Source organism: Ammospiza nelsoni, chromosome 3, assembly GCF_027579445.1.
Source record: "Ammospiza nelsoni isolate bAmmNel1 chromosome 3, bAmmNel1.pri, whole genome shotgun sequence".
NCBI lineage: Eukaryota > Metazoa > Chordata > Aves > Passeriformes > Passerellidae > Ammospiza > Ammospiza nelsoni.
In genome coordinates this window covers 105,605,135-105,618,866 of record NC_080635.1, presented here as the reverse complement: position 1 = coordinate 105,618,866, position 13,732 = coordinate 105,605,135, and positions in this window count along the sequence as shown.

Genomic DNA, 13,732 nt, shown 5'->3' with positions numbered 1-13,732 from the left:
AAAACACAAACCGCTGCACCTGCGAGCGCTGGGGAAGCTGTGTCTGTAGTTCGTGCGATTAAGAAATAGAGACAGGAGGAAATAGAGACATACAGCCACCAGGAAACAGGCAGGCACGGACAGCAGATAACACAGATATCTAGCAAACAATGTGCAGCTGGATTCCTCCTTTAATACATTCACAAGTTCCTTGCCACACGCTAAATCTTTTGCACCGAAACCACTTTAGGAGGTCGTACCTGCAAAAAACAACTGTAAATAAAGTCAGAACGAAGATATTTGAACGGAGTGTGCGCCTATGTCCCTCCTCTTCGCATAAATATTTTAATTAAGATACAACGAAGTGCTAGGATTAAGTCATCTTATAATTCAGGCTGGATAAATGTCCCAGGAATTTTCCGGGAGCTGACAAGGAAAAGTGTGCGACTTTTTTCCTTAAGTGCATACAACAGTTCAGATGCGCCTGTCAGACCAAGAGGGACACTAACAAATTCAATCTTTCACTTTTATTCTCCCATCTAATTCTTGCTGGTGGGTTTTCTCTGCTCCATGCCTCATAACACTCTAAAAAGGTTTCTAAACCTTTCTCCTTTGGAGAAGTTGCAAAGTTGCACATGAGATTTTATCCACTGCTTTCGGAAACAATGGCAGAGATGGAGCCCTCCTTTTTTTTCTTCTTTTTTCTTTTTTTTTTCTTTTTTTTTTTTTTTTTTTTTTTTTTTTCCCGTGGCGTTTTTGTAATAGTCAGCCCTAATAAATTTCAAGAGGAAAGCCAAAAAGCTACGCTTAGAGGTACATCTGCCAACAGCTGCCAGGTAACTGAGCGGGCTCTTCTCAAGTAACCCGCTTTCTGCAAGATAAGCTTGGCACGTCGCTTTCGACGTGGTTGTGTGGGAGCTTTACTCTGGGTTTGTTCGCCGCCGTCACGAGTGGCACCGTGAGAGCAAAGGCCACGGGGATGCGCACGGGGAGCGGGAGCGATTTGAACCGGCGCCTCTCACCAGCTGGCGGCCGCAAAATTCTTCTTTCCTCTCTCCCTACACTTCACCCTGCGCCGGAGAGCGCTGAGAGCTCAGCCCGGCACGTCACCGCGGCTGCTGCGATATTTGCCCTGGCTGGCCCCGCTCGCTGCCTGCCCGCCCGGTGCCGCCGCCGCCTTCCCGGGGCACCGGGGGCCGGGGCGAGCCCTGGAGTGCCAGCGCCGCTGCAGAGCCGCGGAGCTCTGGGATGCTCGGAGCGGCCCGTCCCGCCCTGGGCGCTGCCCGCGGAGCTCCCCGGGACGGGCGGCACCGGGAAGGGACGGGGACAAGGACGGGACGGGCGCTGCCACCGCCCGCTCCGGGGGCTGCCGGCCGGCACCGAGCCCGCGCAGGCTGTGAGTGGATTTTCAGTGCTGGTCCGCATTGGTGAGCGCGGGAGATAAATGTGCCCCACCCCGCGCCTTCCCCCTGCAGCAGCAGCGAGCATCGATCGCCTCTCTCCGGGGTGCAACGCCAGGGACTGTCCCGGCTGCAGGGATGGGCTCGTTCTCACTCCGGCAGCGCTGGGAAGAGGAGGGGGAAGAGGATGTGGGGAACTGAAGATGACCCCTTTGATCAGCGGCATGAATGGGGGAAAAAGGATAAACAAGAAGTTGAGAGCAATAAATTTAAGCCATGAACATGTCCCTGTAACCTCTGGCCTGGCCACTCGAGGATGAGACCGGCTTGAAATTCCGCGAGCCGCAGAGGTAGAGAGAGGGCCTTTAAGGCGACCAAGGTACCCTACTGCTCCGCCTCGGGAGCCGCTCCCTCCCAGCCTTAATGAGTCAAAAAGCGTGAACGACACGCGAACAATTTTATCAATAGGACCATGTAAAGGCCGACTGTGAGGAAAGTTATTTATTAATATAGCCGATTGTGGCTGGTTCCCATCCACTCAGAAAAGAAAAGCCCTTGCTCTGGAAGCATTCACACCAGTTCTCCAATTTTTATTCTGTCCTGTGGCTCAAAGTTGAAGTTCCCCAAGTGAAATAAATTGTCCACAAAAGAGGAAAGGAACCACATTTTCTTTTATTTTTCCTTCCCTAAAAAGGAAGGGTGAAACCGATCTAATGTGCCCACTGGAGCAAGATGCAGCATGAAAGGCCGGGTGTTAAAAGTAAAAGCAGCCTTTGGAGCAAATGGGATGGAAAATTAAATGAAATTAAATAGCTTGAACGACCGTATTGTCCCTTATTAAAAAGACACATTAATTACATGGTTTCAGCTTTATTCAAAGACAATGTTTAGACTCAATCAAAACATTCCACTATCGCTCTTTATATACTTAAACCGGGCTACTAGAGGCACCATTAAAGAGAGATCACTTTTGCCCAGAGATGCGATGAAAGTTATTTTCCTCGACGGCCCTTATTTATGCCCACCGCTGAACTGCCGGTGCCCCTGAGTAACACTTTGGCACACTGTTCTTCCTGATTTAACAGGTTGCCCCATAATGAGGCATGAATGTTAAGGAACAACAGTCATCCAAAGAGGCACAGTTGCAGAGAGCAATGTCCCACCAGGGAGCTCCATTCAAACCATCAAACCGCTCCGGCACAGAGAAGGTTCAACACCACATTCAGACCAGCATGAATGCCTGTATACAGGGCCCGGCTCATTATGCCGCAGAGCATCGCAGCGGAGGCTGGAACAAAATGCTGCAAGTTCATTCAGCAGGCCATACTCCGGCGGGGCGGCCCAGCCGGCGGCTCCCGGGGTGACCTTTTTCCCAAATGGCTTTGCCCCGGCAGGGCTGCCCTTCCCGGGCCGCGGGACGGGACGGTCCGAGGCTCCCGGCCCTGCCCGAGCAGGCCCGAGCTCCGCGGCAGGTGGATAGGGATGCAAGGCACGGGGCAGAGGGCAGGGAGGAGGCTTGCTGAGACCCTGAAACACGGAAATCTACTTTAAACCGAAGAGACCAATATGCTCTGAACGTCTCTTTCTTTTCGCCTTTTTTTCCCCTTCTCTTTTTCTTTCTTTTATTTTTAAATAAAATTTTGACACTTTTCTCTGTTTCTCCTTCTCCCCTTTTCTCCATTTCTCTTTCTCCCCTTTTCTCTTCTTCTTCCCCTTTTCTCCTTCTCCCCTTTTCTCTTCTTCTTCCCCTTTTCTCCTTCTCCCCTTTTCTCTTCTTCTTCCCCTTTTCTCTTCTTCTTCCCCTTTTCTCTTCTTCTTCCTCTTTGCCCTTCCCTTCCCTTCCCTTCCCTTCCCTTCCCTTCCCTTCCCTTCCCTTCCCTTCCCTTCCCTTCCCTTCCCTTCCCTTCCCTTCCCTTCCCTTCCCTTCCCTTCCCTTCCCTTCCCTTCCCTTTCTTTCTCTTCTGCAATTTCCGAGTATCTTTTCCTCGATCTCGCTCACCTTCTCTAGTTTCAGCCGCTCTTTCTCAAACCCCCTTCTCTCTACCACCCTTTCCTCTCTCCCTTTCCCTCGCTTCCATTCCTCCCCCGCAGCAGCGGCTGCCGCCCCGCCGGGCGCTGCCGGTGCCCGGTGCTCAGTGCTCGGTGCCCGATGCCCGGTGCTCGGTATCCGGTGATCGGTACCCGGTGCTCAATGCTCGGTGCCCGGTGCCCGATGCTCGATACCCGGTGCCCGGTGCTCGGTGCCCGGTGCTCAGTGCTCGGTGCCCTGTGCCCGGTGCTGCGGGCGGGCGGTGCCGACCGGCGGGGCCGAGCGGCCCCCAACCAGCTGTGCGGTGCAGACGAGATGCGGGTGGGATATTAAAGCAGCTTTTGAATAGTAATTCAGGTTCTATGGGAATCCGGGCAGATGACAGGAGCTCGATTTGGTATTCGTATTGTTAATCGCGAGCGTCAGCCCAGATCGGATCCAAACACGTTTTGTGCTCGTTAAAAATTCCAGTGTAGGGGCTGAGATTTTTTTTCTTTTTAGCCCAACTTCAATTGGAGGCGAAGCTTGCTGCATAAAGTATTCAAAGTCTGTCTAAAGTTGCCTTTTAACCGTACTCCCCTTCTCCCGCAACCCCCACCGTATCTCTTGGTTCTTTCGGTTGACATGGTGCAAATAAAAGTCAGTAAACTTGTTGCTGAATTGCAATGTTTCGGTGTACCTTATAAATTCATACCTTTTCTCCCTCGATCGCCTCAGAATGAGCCCCTGCCTCAATTCGATTTTCCTTGCTGTTGGGCACATTTAGGAGAAAGTCTATTTGTGAAGTTCATTTCTAGGCAAATGTATTCAAGAGCTGATTGGGATGAATAGGACCGTGTGTCAGCCGCCCCTAATTGGGATTAAAGCACTTCGGACCATATGCAGAGAGTGACAGAAATTCTCAGGTTTCATTGTGCTCAGACTTCCACCCGCCTGGACACTCCCCCTGGAAAAGGGGGATTTACAAAGATTTCAGGGAGAAACTGAGGAAATAAAGGAGACTCAGAAAATGACCAGTCTAATGTGTCACTGTGGGGCTGCCAACGTGGCAACTGCCGGGGACAAGGACTGGCAGTGGTGGGCAGTAGCGAGAGCCCTGGCCCGGCTTTCCCTTCGGAGGGAAGGGCAGCAAGCCTCAGGTTTCTCGTGCCCAGCTTGCTTTCGGGTTTGGAAACACTGCGGGTTACACGGGAGTGAAAAACCCCATGAAAAATCTTCCTTGGGTGATTCTAGCCGAATGAACGGGCTCCCGGAGGGAAAGGGAGGCAGAGAGAGGAAATGCAAGTCTCAGGCAGACACCACTGCCTGCTCAGGCCAGGCTGACATCTGGGAAATGAGGTTTGTTTGGGATGCCGTCCTGCCGCAACAGGGATGGCCGAGGGCTGTACCCCCTGCTTGGGCCTGCCTGATCTAGTAGAATATCCCACGGCCCAGACTGGATGCTCTTCAAAGGCTCCTTCCAACCCAAACTACGCTGTCAGTCCGTGTTTTTAATCAAAGCTGCTTCACGTCCATAACCACCTATTGCCCTGCCTGTTCGTCTGTCTGTCCGTCTGTATGTCAGCCGTGCACCGCAGAGCATCCTGCCGCTGCTGCGGACTCTGTGCCTGTGGGGCCACAGCGAGAGGCAACCTCAAAGCTCCGGCCTGGCCTCCACGCTGTGACTGTCCCGTGTGTGAGGCCGTCGGGGGGCAGTACCTCAAAACGTGGTGAGAAAATGAACAATCAGGTGAGCGATTTCTAAACTCTGCGGTCAGTTATCAGAAAGACGATGTTTAATCCCATCACAGACAGACAGAAAAGAGCCTGTACCGCTACCGACCTTTGTTTGCAGAGGCTGCTCTGTGCCAATGATGATGGAGAGCTGGTTGGTGACCGCCTGCTGCTCTCACCCTCTCCACTTTCCCTTGCAAAGCAGCCTTGGGCCCGACGGAGCGGGTTTGCCAAAGTACCCGGCCGGAGGCACAGCCCGTGTGCCCGCAGAGGGGCCCAGCAGAGCTCGGCAACCCCGGGGCGGTACAGACACGACTGTATCTGTACAGTGATGCTGAGCTGGGTGTCCCCTCCGTTCCCCGGCGGGAAATGCCCTGGCGATACCTGTAGGCTTCTTCGTGGCGGTGGGAAGGGTCCTGCTCCCGCCACCCGATCGCGCTGGTCACTTATACGGGCACCTTCCACACGCCGTGGGGCTGCCCGGGTGGGGAGGGGAAATTGGGAATGTCCCCGAAGGCTGCTGGCCATGGTGCCTCATTACCAGCTTTGAACAGGGCTCGGTGTGCGACATGCGAGGCTCGGCTGGCCTGGAAAGCAGCGCTGTGACTCTTAACACCAGATATTGCTGAAGTCTCAGATCAGAACTGAAGTCGGTTCTCTAGGGCGGGTTTGCCCCTGCATACCGCTCCTGGAAAGTGGAAGATCAGGTTTAGAGGACATTGACAGAGCCCTCTGTTCCCAGTCTCTGTTCCCAGTCTCCTCCCGCAGCGTCGGGTGCCCGACGTTCGTATTCGCAGGACAAAGAGCGGCGGGCACGGTGGTGCGTGGCGCTGTGCGGGGCACGGGCACTGCAGCGGTACCGAGTGGCCGCCGCTGAGGCCGGTAAAAGCCCCTGACATAATTTCGCAGCAACTACGGTCGGCTACGGGCCGGAGGAAAAGCGAAAAGCCCAGCCCTGACGTGCCTCCGCCCAGAGAGAGCCACGATATTTAAATAAAAAAGGAAAGGGCATCCCCGCGCCAGCCGGCAGCGCTGCCCCAGCTTTCGGAGCGGGGGAGTGGGCAGGTTTGCCAGCACTGGCAAACCCGTGTTTACCCCTGCCGAGCCAAATCTTGACCCCTCCCCGAGGAGAGAAAGGCGGCCCAGGGCCAGGGCCGGGGAACAGGGGCTCTGCCCCGGCTGCCCGATACCCCCGAGATGCCGCGGAAGGGATGTCCAGGAGGCGCCGCTGCCTGGAGGCTGCTCCTCCCGTTACAGGGAGAGCTGTGCGCCACTGTGTACAGCTACAGTAGCCGTGTCACAGGCACCTGAGAGGCAGCAAGGATGCGGGTTTGCTTGTGTGTCCGTACATGTGCACCCGAGGATGTTCATGTGTAAACACACCCAGGGATTTATTAATAAATTGATATGCTCGAGTCACTGTGATCCTTTTTCCCCCATGGTTTTCGTGATAAGAGCATAGGGATGAAGGCCTTTCATCTCCTTCCTGACCTTCCCTGAGAGACAGGGCTGTTATTTAGTGAAAAACACGTGGAAAAGTCAAAGGTTATCGAACGTATACAGGATCGATGTCTTAGGGAACATCTGCAAAAATCTGCGTGGCGCCGAGCTGTTCCTGCACTCCGGGGACCAGCAGGGTGAGGAAACAGGGGATGCTTCCCTCCCTCCCCGTCCTCCAGCATCAAATATCCCCTGGAATCCAATTAATGGAGCTGTATTCTGATCTGAGCTCTCTCTGAGTCAGGCTTTGTAAAGACAGCGGTTGTAACACTTAAATCAGGTTCCCTCCACCTGTAGGCAGGCAACCTAGTATTGACTTTTTATTTCAGCCTAGGCTTTAATTGTTTGGGGTTTTTAAATATTCAGTGGGAGTACCCTTCTCTGAGCATTTCCACAGACTGTCTCTATCCGTTCTGACAGCTTGAAAGATTCCAGCCAGACCCTGAATCTCTTCCAGGGATGAAATTGTGCAGCGACAGGAGAAGCCAAGGCACGCAGGCAGAGAGCCCATCCCGCAGAGCTCCCCTCCTCATCCTCAGAGGACTTCTCTGCTGTGCTCAGCTCAGCTCAAGGCAAAAAAAGAATTATGTGAATTTGTTGCATTTTCCTGAAGAGCTTATGGGGGCTGAGGGGGGTTAATCTCTTTTAAAATCAGCTCTGTGTTTACAGAAGAATTGCAGCTGTAAAACAAGGCACTTAATTTCTGTAAATATTCTCCTCGAGGGGCACAGTTATAGCACGGTAACAGCAGCGACATGGCTGGAGCTTGTTCCCTAGGCGGATGCCAAAGACCTCGGGAGAAGCAAGTGCCATCAGTGCCGGGACAGGAGCGGGGAAAGGCGCCCTGCCCTCTCCCACGGCATCCATGCCCTCGGTTCGGCAGTCGGGAGGCGCAAACGGCGGCGCTTTCGCCTGTCGGGCTCCCGCCGAACCCAGCGCTTGATCTGAGGACAGGCAGGGGAAATAAATCACTGGCACGGAAGAAAGAAAGGGATGCAAAAACGGTAGCTGCTGGAAGGAAGATCTCTCAGTGCAGCGGCACCAGGGAGCAGGGCAGAGCTTGCTGGCTGGCTGGTAACAGTGTAAATGGAGAAAGAGATCGGTTTTGCCAGCGAGTAGGAGAAGGGGCTATAGGAGAGCTGACTTCCTAATGAGCGCATATAATGTTGTTAAGGGCTTCAGCGTTTTGTGCTGAAGATACGACTTTTCAAGACACGACTATCAGCAAGAAGAAAAAAAAATAGAACTTTAGCAAAAATGCAGCCATCGGAAACTGTTCGTTACACTCTGGTAAACATTCCCTCATGGTAAAATTGTTGGTGGGGGCGGGAAGCAGAGCAGGAAAACGCATCTTCTAGTATGTGCAGCTCTAATTAATGAATTTGACAAACTGAAAGGTCTTTCTCTGGTCCCTGTGACTTGACTTTCTTTTTTTCTTTTTTTCCTTTTTATTTTTTTTTCTTTCTTTTTCTTTTTACTTTTATCTTTTTTTTTTTTAACCCAAATAAAGATACTAGATTTGATTTACATATGCTGAATACAGCAGGTTAAACCCAGATTATCTAGGGCTTATCAAGTACATCACGAAGAACAGCTCTTTGTCTTCTCTTTATTTTGCCATTGTACATTCCGACGCTGAAATATGCATCATTTTTGACAGATTTGGAGTTATAAGACCAAAGAAACTTGTAGGTGTCACCTGTCAAAAACAATTTTTCATAAGAGCCTGCAGATGTAATGTTGTTCTTTCTGTTCATTGTTTGTGCTATTAAAATCTAAATAAAATCTAAATAAAATTTATTCAGTATTTTTTGCCTGTAGACCGTTGCCTTCAGCTTCCCCAGTGTCATCATCTTTCAGTCTAAATATTCAAATATGCATTTAGAAGAAGAAGACAGATTAACCTCAAAGTTTCTGTCTCACTCTGCATCTCTCACACGGTAAAACAAGGGCACACTTCGGGCACAGGCATACAGAAGGGTTAGCTATTCCACAGCTGGGAGGGAAAAATCCTATTTATCTTTGAATATTTCCATCACAGCTTGGTATTTGGCATGGGGTTCTTTTAATAAGATGACCTCCTTAAATTATTTGTGAAATGAACACTTAAAACCGGATTTGAATCAAGCTTTGCTGGGCTCAAAATATCAGAGTCGAACTAATCCCTTCTTTTGTGTCATCGTTTTTAAAGCTGAATTAGGATGCCCACCGTATAGGTATTCTGCCTGAGAAAGGACTTGCCACTATTGTTTCTAAACTCGTGCCCGAGGTATTTGAAAACCAAAAACCAAAAACAAAACAAACAAAAAATCGACTGCGCACACCGGGTTGCCGCTGAGCAAAGGTTTTCAGCAGTCCGTGTCAGCCAGAGCAGCCCCCGGGCTTTAGGGCTCACCCCCAGGTACAGGAACAGCTTTCGGATGAGTGCGGGATTGGACCTTCTGCAAATGCCTGCCCCCACAAAGGAACACTTGACTTCCACTCATCCCTTTGAGCCTTCCAGGCAGCCCCGAGGTGGCCGCACCCCGGGCACGGAGCTGCCACGGCCACACCGAGCTGTCCGCACCCGCTGGCACTGCGGCTTGCGGTCCCTGCCCTGCCCGACCTGTACAAAACCCTGCAACTCCCGACAAGTTTTACTTGAGAAAGGACAGCCCCTTCTACAGTCTGGGTGCCCCGTAGACGGTGCGCTGAGATTTTCCAGTAGTTAACCTTGCAAAGAAAAAAAGTATTTTTTTTCAAATTTGGGGAAATCAAAAATATGCATATCACCTGGGATGAGCTACCAGGAGAGGAAATATCTGCATTTTCATCACAGCCCACCTGAAGCTGTCACCCCGCCCCGTTGTGCCAGTGGTCAAAGCGAGCCCTGCTCTCCGTGTCTCTCAACTCCTATCAATATCAGCCTTATCAGCGCTGCCCCCGCGGTCTGTCCTTGGGAGGAGAAGCCGGCCCGGAGCCGCGGGGTCCGCAACGCAGCCGCGCATGTTGTGCGAGAGGCTGCGGGATGGATGCTGCGGGGGGCAGGCTGCGGCATCCCTGTCCTGCGGCCCGCCGGGCCCGCCCCACAGGCAGCTTGTGTTCTTGTGTTGGAGGCCATTTGAACCTGGGGCGAGAAGACAGCAGTCTCTCAAATCTCTCAAATTCCCTTTGGGAGCCCGCAAAACCGGGTGGAAAAGATATGCATTATATATATATATATATATATATATATATATATATATATATATATATATATATATATATATGCATTTCTGATATATGAAAACTGTCCAGGGGAATAGAGAGACAGAATTATATAACGGGACAGGGATACATTTTCTCTCTTCGGTTGTACAGTTTTTCTTTACTTATATATAGATCCAGAATTCCCCCCTGAGTTTCTGGCTTGGAGAGAAACCGTTCGTTACCAGATAGAGAGCGAAGCCTGCCCTTGTGAAAGCATCTCTCAAGCGTGATGTGGGGAAGATGCAGCTAATTAACTCGCTTCTCTGTTTTCCGCTCATTTCTCTCCTGTAATGTCAGAGGCTTCTTGGGGAAGGGGGTGGGTTTCTCCTCGGGCCAGGCTCTGCCGTGCTCACCAGGAGCTGCAACCCCCTCTCGCCTGCCTGCCGGGTTGCTTCAAGGTTACCCGATACCTTCGCGCAGTCGTGCAGAAAACCCGGCTCCCGAGGTCCCACAGGACCGAGTCAAGCAAGAAAATTAGTGTTCCTCATTTTATTCGAGTTAATAAAAGCGACACAACTGCTGCAATAGCGGGAGGCTCGGGTTGAAGGTGGAGGAGCTGCTCTCCAGGGGAGAATGCAGGTTTTTGAGTGAAAACCTGGAGGAGTAGTGAGAAAAGAAGGAGAGGAAGTGAGGAAAGCCCCTGTGCAAGCCTGGAGCAGCAAAGGGAGCATCCCTGCTGTTTTGGGTGGATGGGCTGCGATCCACTTCCATTTCACAGCAGTATCATATCCTCTGGAAGGGCCAAGAGCTCAGTGCAAAAGTCTACACCCTTGAGACAGACTCGCTTTCTCCTTCTCTTCTCAACAAGGCATTTCTCCATCGTTTATTATCAGTCCTGTCTAACTGGAGAGGTCCCAGACACCTGAGGGTTGCTCATCTACAACAAGGGTCATAAGGAGGATCCAGGGAACTACAGGTCTGTTAGCCTGGCCTTGTTCCAGGGAAGGTTATGAAACAGATTGTCTTGAGTGCCATCACTTGGCACTTACAGGACAACCAGGACATCAGACCCAGTCAGCACAGGTTTAGGAAAGGCAGGCCCTGATTCACCAACCTGATCTTCTTCTATAACCAGGTGACCCATCTACTGGATGAGGGAAAGGCTGTGGATGTTGTCTACCTGGACTTCAGTGAAGATTTCAATACTGTCTCCCACAGCATTCTCCTGAATGATCTGGCAGCCAATGGTTTAGACAGGTGCTTTGATGGGTTAAGAACTGGTTGGGCACAGAGAGTGGTGGTGAATGGTGTTGCATCCAGTTGGTGGCCAGTCAGTAGTGGGGTTTCCCCAAGGCTCAGTTTTGGGGCCAGTCCCATTTAATATTTTTATCAATTACTTGTACAAGGGGATCAAGTGTATCTTCAGTAAGTTTGTGGATGACCCTAAATTGGGTGAGAGTGTTGATCTGCTGGAGTGTAGGAAGACTCTGGATACGCTGGGTTGATGGGTCAAGGCCAACTCTATGGAGTGCAATAAGGCAAAGCGCTGGGCCCTGTACTTGGGTCACAAAAACCCCAAGCAGCACCACAGCCTGGGGGCAGAGTGACTGGAAAGCTGCCCAGTGGAAAAGGAACTGTAGGTGCTACTCAACAGCTGGATGAACATGATCCAGCTGTGCCCAGGTGGCCAAGATGGTCAAAGGCATCCTGGCCTGTATCAGCAATAGTGTGGCCAGCAGGAGCAGGGAAGTGATTGTCCCCCTGTACTCGGCACACCTCAAGTCCTTGATCAGTTCTGGGCCCTTCATTACAAGGACATTGAGGTGGTGGGGTATGTCCCGAGAAGGCAACAGAGCTGGTGAAGGATCTAGAGAGTAAATCATGAGGAGAGGTTGATGTTCAGCCTGGGAAAAAAGGAGGTTTAGGAGAGACCTTATCACTCTTTACAACTGCCTGAAAGTTGGTAGAAGTCAGGTGGGGGTTGGTCTCTTCTCCCAGGCAGCTAATGACATGATAAAGGGAAATGGCCTCAAGCTGCTCTAGGAGAGGTTGAGGTCGGACATCAAAAAGAGTTTTTTCATTGAAAGGGTGGTTAAGCATTGGAACAGACTGCCCAAGGAAGTGGTGGAGCAACCTTCTCTGGAACTGTTCAAAAAATAACTGGATGTGGCAGTTTGTGCTATGGTTTTGTTGACATGGTGGTGTTTGGTCAAAGCTTGGACTCAATGATCTTGGAGGTCTTTTCCAATCTTAATGACTCTATGAAAAGTTGTTTAGGGTGCAGAGAGGCACCCAGGGATGCAGGTAGGATAGAGAAGTCTCCTGTCCTGGCTGGAATGCAGCTGTGGTCAGCCTCCTGACTTCTAAGGAAGTCTTTCATTATCCTTTCATTATCCAAGCTTAATGCTTGTTTAACTGAATGCTTGGGAAGAGGTGAGAGAGGCAAACTCTCCCTGTGAGGCGCAGGCTACCTAAGAGACCCTCAGTCCATTATTCTTGTCCCAGCACAGATTCCCAATGGAGTGACCCTGGCAACTCTGGGAAAGACCCCAGAGGCAAAGCCCTCCCTGATGGAACACATGTCCCATGTGAGTGGGTGGCTGGCCTGCAGGCTGATCTGTGTGACCTCCAGGTTTGAAGGACAGCCTGAGTAACCACCTCAGCCTGGGCAGGGTGAGCTGCTCAGGATACAGACCCACAGGCTACTCCCTGCATGGAAAGCCTGAGCCATCGGAGTAGAGAATGCATTTCAAGCTGGCCAGAGGAGGGAAAAAAAATCCAAACAACACAACATTGATATGATACTCCATCCTGCATATGCTCCTGCTGCATGTTTTACTGAGAGGAGGTGGGGTTAAATGCCAGTGTCTGTGATCCAGAAAGGAAAACCCTTTGAAATAACAGGCTACTATGTGGGAATGCTGATTTTTAAAACTTGTTTTAAGCAAAGGTCAGTAGGAGGTAGCTGAACCATCTATCCTCATCAAGAGGTTTTCACAACCCGATGGTTTTAATAACACTTCTGTCCCTTGTTATTTATCCTCATGCTGTAAACCAAACCCTCATTATTCTAAGGTCTTTCCCCCATCTAATGAAATTATCCTGAATGTCTTAGACATAAAATATTAAATGGTTGCTTCTGCAAGAGTCTGCTTTTTGTGTGGAAGTGGAAGTGTCTGTGATGGTGCTTCAAATAAAATTTCTCCCATATAAATCCCTTTCCCCTGACATTGTCATTTAAAACAACAGGATCCTTATGTTCAGATACATGCATTACTGAGCAGCTGAACTTTCATTTCGTATGTATAAATATTATTTGTGGCTACTTGCTGCTGGTTTGACACATGGAGTCACATCCAGGGTCACCACTCCTCCAATCCACCTCGCTTGTTGCAGAATATAGCCTAAAAGACCACCATTATTGGGAAAAATATCGGACAACTGTCACATTACCTAACTTAGTGAAATCATAACAAAGGCTTCCATTGGAAGTGACATAACATAAGCTGGAAGGGGTTTTCAATTCCACTTACACTTCTTTTCCCTGTTCCTTCCCTGAAATGTCTCACATTCTCAGCATGTTTTGTGGAAGCTTGATTAAAGTCAGTAAATCTGGTTTCGTACCACTCATTCATTTCCTGAGGGGATATTAAACAGCAGAGGGCAAACAAGAATGCTTATTGTCAGATCTGTGAAAAGATATGCACTGTTTTCAGTTATTAGATGAATATGTAAACATGTGAAAAACCTGAGAGTATCAGCAAAGTCTGTTTTTGTGTGCATCCAAGGAAAAGAGATAAAGAAAATATTGTATTTCCAATTGTGGGGGAGGACCTATGAACAAAAAACTGACCATGTATCATCCTATTTATTATGCTATTTATAAGATGTGGATTGGAAGAAACATATTTTGGGGGGGAAAAATTTATCTAACTATCCTGTG